Source organism: Mus musculus, chromosome 3, assembly GCF_000001635.26.
Source record: "Mus musculus strain C57BL/6J chromosome 3, GRCm38.p6 C57BL/6J".
In the NCBI taxonomy this organism is placed as follows: Eukaryota; Metazoa; Chordata; class Mammalia; order Rodentia; family Muridae; genus Mus; species Mus musculus.
In genome coordinates, this window is record NC_000069.6 from 52,360,908 (window position 1) to 52,366,907 (window position 6,000).

Sequence of the window (6,000 nt, forward strand, 5' to 3'; positions counted from 1 at the left end):
TGAGTAATACCACGTCTCTTGGCTTACTGAGTGGAGCCTGACGCTGAAGCACACCATTGGCCCTCACAAAGGCACCACTTCCTCCTCCATAGAACAGGAGAGAAATAATACAGGGCCATGACTTTGTGCCCCAAACAGTATTTCCCTATATAGACAAGCTGTGGACAGTTCTGGTAGCTGATGGGACTCATAGCTGCTTCCAAGTGAATATGGAAGAACACCACCCTGGAGAACACGCCCTGCCTGCCGAGAGTTCCCAGTTTGCGTCTTTCATGGCTTCATGGCTTTTAAGAGGAAGTGATCTAAGTGACTAGATACGTGAAGAAAATTACTAGGCAGAATCCTTACATTGGCTTTAATTTAGAAGACAATGGTGAGGACTTGAAGAGCCAATGAGAACCTGCTACCTAGCAGCCCCTTTGCAGAGACATGTGCCGTCCTGCTGGTTCTGAGACAGAGGCTTCATTCTCTTTTTTTTGATGAGGTGGGATGTGTGTATGTGTGTTTCTTACATCATGCCTGTATCCCTGGATTCTCTTCCACAAGTGTCTCTTAACCGTCCAACCGTGTCTATGCTTCTTCATATTTATTCAGGCATACCTTTATTTCCCTTCAAACGTCACTGAGGATACTGCTGGCTTCCTGAAGGGATTGCTATTTTTAGTAAACATTGCCCATCTCAGCTGTTCCAACTGTTTTTTGTTTAACATGGAATGAGTGCTTCTGTATCTTAGTTTATAAGGACAGCCCCAACCTGGACCTTTGCCTCGTTTCAATTATGAATAATTAATTTTCTATATTTATTATTATATTCATATTTATTATATTTATTATTAATATAATAATTTTGATTGATTGATTGATTGATTGATTGATTGATTGATTGATTGTGCACACATACCACACCACACTTATGGATGTCAGAAGACAGTCTCGTGGAGTTGCTTTTCTCCCACCTTTATTTAGATTCTGGTGACCGACCTCTGGTCTCTGGGCTTACAGAACAAACATATTTCCCTACTCAGCCATCTCTCCAGTCCAATTAGCATCCTTTTCTTTCATAAATGTCCTGGCTTGAAGCACAAATCACAGGCACCCTTATTATACATATCAGTTGGTGGCAGTGGGATCCCAGGAAGAGTGAGGATGCCAGCCTTCAGGTCCTATGGATGGCTTCCCGGATACTCCTACATAAATAGACTAATTACTTGTATTATCTTATGACTGTCCCTCTCTGATAGTGAAAACAACACTGGGCATGACAATCAGATCATAATCCACACATGACTTCAGATAACACATGACTTCAGGTTAATCTGGAACCACTCAGCAGTACATAAGTATATCAGCCTATGTGAGTTTCTACCCTTGCGGAAGGTGGATAGATATGAATAACCTGTTACAATATTCCAGAACCTTTTGACCCAGCCACAAGAAAAACATACTAGGAGTCAAACCAAGCTAGGTGGCACATACTAGTTGTACTGGCTGGTTTTCTGTCAACTTGACACAGGCTGGAGTTATCACAGAGAAAGGAGCTTCAGCTGAGAAAATGCCTCCATGAGATCCAACTGTGGGGCATTTTCTCAAATAGTGATCAAGGGGAGAGGCCCCTTGTGGGTGGGACCATCTCTGAGCTGGTAATCTTGGATTCTATAAGAAAGCAGGCTGAGCAAGCCAGGGGAAGCAAGCCAATAAAGAACATCCCTCCATGGCCTCTGCATCAGCTCCTGCTTCCTGACCTGCTTGAGTTCCAGTCCTGACTTCCTTGGTATGGAAGTGTAAGCTGAATAAACCCTTTCCTCCCCAACTTGCTTCTTGGTCATGATGTTTGTACAAGAATAGAAACCCTGACTAAGACACTAGTAATCCACACCGGGCGTGGTGGCGCACGCCTTTAATCCCGGCACTAGAGAGGCAGAGGCAGGCAGATTTCTGAGTTCGAGGCCAGCCTGGTCTACAAAGTCAGATCTAGGACAGCCAGGGCTATATAGAGAAACACTGTCTCGAACCCCCTCCCCAAAAAAAAGACACTAGTAATCCCAGAATTTGGTAGGCTGAGGCAGGAGAACCTCAGTAAACTAGAGGCACTCTTGGGCTCCATAATAAGGTCCAGGTCTCAGAAGCACAATGCAGTCTTGTTTCCAACAACAAAAGGTCTAGATGCTGTGGAAGTTGTGGCCTTCTGTGTGCTACACCTAGTAGCAAACTGTCCAGTTGGACCAGAAGGTTAAGAAGGGGAAGTCTATTTGATTTGGCAAGCAAATAAAACAACCCCCACTCTTCTAATAATAGTAGACTTAGCCTTAACCAGAGATGTACCTGAAATAGCCAAATAACAAAGTATTTTTCCTGATAGGAACTCCAAAAAAGGACAGATGAAGAATTTCCAATTAAGGATAAAAATAAAAATTATTTCTGAATTATTCTGGTCAGTATCCATTTAAATATTCTAGCAGTTTAAGAGCCAGTATAATTGATCTGATATTTCAAAGTTTAAAATGTATATAAACATTAGTTATCATTCATGGGAATCAACTCTACTGTAGGGTAGTATTAAGGGCAGTCCAACTGAAAGACTATTCAGATATGATTCATACCTTCAAAACCTTTAAATCCAGGACTAGGAATAGAGCAAAGTGGAAGGCCATGGGGTCAATCCTTAGTTCTGCAAAAAGAAAAAGAAAATAGAAATAAAAAGCTTCTAATTAAATTGAAGCCAACCAGGTAAACCTCAAATGGTCAGCAGTAGGATAATCTGAGCTACTGTTGATCCCACACCTGTGAGGAGAAAGACCAGTGACTCAAGTCAGGACCAAAGTAATTAAAGCAAGCTTTGTTGATGTAACCGGGCTGCCTTCCCCTAAGACAAGGTTCAAGAGATCACCACTGGACCTGGGGAAGATGAGGGGGTTTTAGCTCAGGAGTAGAAGGTTCCTGGGTGAGAGATGTGGCAGGTAAATAGGCGGGGTATGGAAGCACAACACAACCATAACAAGCTATTCATGAGAACCTCCTGACCAAAAAATGTGGTTGCAAGATGGTTGGAACAAGGTGGTCATGACAATGTTTGGTTGTCATTTTTTGGAACAGGCTTGGAACAGGCAGTACAGGCGAGGCATGGGGCAGTTTTCCCCAGTGATTAGTGTTAACTTAATTCAGGTGGAGTCTTTTGTGCACCCCCGCCCCCGACCGTCTTTGGAAGTCTTAGGGTTGCTGTGAGGAACTGGCATTGTTGTCTGTTACATAAAAATTTTCATTTTCCACTAGACATTTTCCATGCCGTACTCATCAGAGCTTTGAAACATTTTGAGGGCCATCTATTAAGTCTACGTGGTTTTAAATAGACTTTACTTGTTTTAGGCTTAACCTTGACAACGTATACAGGAGGCTAAGTGAAGCTTATCCTTGTAAATAGATTAGATTTGTACATAACATGACTACAAGTACAGTTTTGAATAATTGAATAATTTGATCACTTATAAGGTGACTATTAACTTGCTTGTCTTAATCACCTTTAACCATTTACAAGTTAGTGGGTTTTATAAGAATAAGATTGTACAGTTTTATCCCTGTTAAGTTTAGCCTTAAACAATTACAGCTCTTGAGTGGGAGCTCTTTTACCGTTAAAACTTTAAATCATACATACAGTCCTCAGCAGACTGGCCACATTACCTTTCTAGTCCTTCCTCTCTTAGTGCACCATTGCAGACCATCACAGCTTCTTGTATGACTCAGTTTATCAAAATAGCCAATGCCTAACAAAATTAGCAAAGATGAGGATGCTAGACACACATTCTTAAGTTAGCCTCTGCCAGCCTGGATAGACCTTAGGTAAGGAAAGCCACCCACAGGCTCTCTGCCAGACTGCTGACGTCGTTGTCTTGCTTCATCAAAAGCTAGGAATATTACAGTTCCAGGCGTTCGGTGTTTGGTGTTTAAATTGTTATGGTCCTAACTTTCATCAACCGGTGATATGGTGGGTGTTTGAAATGTTTTTGTATCCCTGAACCTTTCTCGGGGTGAGCCTTTATACATAAAAAGCATGTCTTAGGTTGGCATATTTTAGTTAACAAGAGCAGTTAGATAGAATTGGAAGTACAGGAGTTAAAAAGCAAGATTAGAACATTTGGAGACTTTCCAGGGTTATGGGCTTTGATGGATTGGGTCTTTGTTTTTATTTTGGCTGGTAGTGTTATCTCTGCACTGTGTTTTATAGACTGGATGCTAAAATTACCTATCTGTAAACTTCTAATTATTAACCCTATTTACATGTCTACGTCAACTTTTTTTTGGCAGATTCTACAGATTTTTAACCATACCTAATAAACTTATAAATATTGAGGTACAGAACATTCACATAATAGTTGCGATAAATCTTGAGATAAGGTTTATATCTTAGCAAAAGTTTTAGGCAGTGGATGAAACCAGTAGTCTAATTTTTTTTTTCTTTTTTAGCTGCTCTGCCTGTTTTGTTTTGTTTTTTGTTTTGTTTTTCCCTTTCTGCCACACTGTCAGGTGTGTCGCCTGACATAGGACAGAAACCTTCCAATTCCAGAGCCAGCTTTTCAATGCAACAGAACAGCACAAAATAATCTTTCAACATTATCCGTACCCAAAACCTTTGAATCCCTGCTCAACTGATTCCAGTGACCAGAAAGCTCTGAGATGAGACATTCTGAGCCCTGGCTATCAGAGTAACCATGACAAGTGGAGGCAACAGATTTGGGCCTGGGTCGGTGGAATGCATAAAGCTGCTGGGTGGGTGAGGGCGATGGTGCTAGATGGGGTAGAGGAGTGTCTTAGTCAGGGTTTCTATTCCTACACAGACATCATGACCAAGAAGCAAGTTGGGGAGGAAAGGATTTATTCAGTTTATACTTCCACATTGCTGTTCATCACCAAAGGAAGTCAGGACTAGAACTCAAGCAGGAGCTGGTGCAGAGGCCATGGAGGAATGTTACTTACTGGCTTGTTTCCCCTGGCTTGCTCAGCTTGCTTTCTTATAGAACCCAGGACTACCAGCCAGGGGATGGCACCACCCACAATGGGCTGGGCCCTTCCCCCTTGATTGCTAATTGAGAAAATGCCTTACAGCTGGATCTCATGGAGGTATTTCCTCAAGGGAGGATCCTTTCTCTGTGAGAACTCTAGCTTGTGTCAAGTCGACACACAAAACCAGCCAGTAAAAGGGGCGTCCTCATTGCTCCAGCCCATCAGTGGGGGAGTGATGGCAGCTAGAGCGTGGTTCAGCTCCCAAGTCTGCCTGTGTGGTGGTCTGAATATGTTTGGCCCAAGGAGTGAGACTATTAGGAGGTGTGGCCTTGTTGGAGTAGGTGTGGCCTTGATGGAGGGACTGTATCAATCTGTGGATGGGCTTTGAGATCCTCCTCCTAGCTGCCAGGAAGACAGTTTTCTCCTGATTGCCTTCAGATCAAGATCTAGAACTCTCAGCTCCTCCCGCATCATGCCTACCTGAATGCTGCCATGTCCCCACTTTGATGATAATGGACTGAATTTCTGAACTTGTAAGCCAGCCTCAATTAAAAATTATCCTTTATAAGAGTTGCCTTGGCCGTGGTGTCTCTTCAGAGCAATGGAAACCCCAAATAAGACAACCTGTAACTGGAGATAATTAATGGGACCACCAAAAAAACATACAAGGGACAGAGACAGCAAAACATAAAAGCAGTAAACAGAGCATAGGCTAGAGGGCTGGTAAGTCTGAGGACTCAAGTCATTTGTGTTTTTCAGTCACTCCAGGTTGCATTACCAAAGACAGACAACACATAGAGCAGAAATAAGAACAGGGACAATAACAACAATTGGTGTCACTGAGACCAGTTTAACCAAAGATATTTTTAACAAATGGAGGCCTCTTCTTAGCTACCTCCCTGCACATCCCAGGCACCAGTAACTCACCAGAGGCTTCCTAAGTGTTGGGTTTCTCCCTGGTTCAGTTAGGTCAGGCCCAGTGATAAATGGGGACAAGCCTTTACA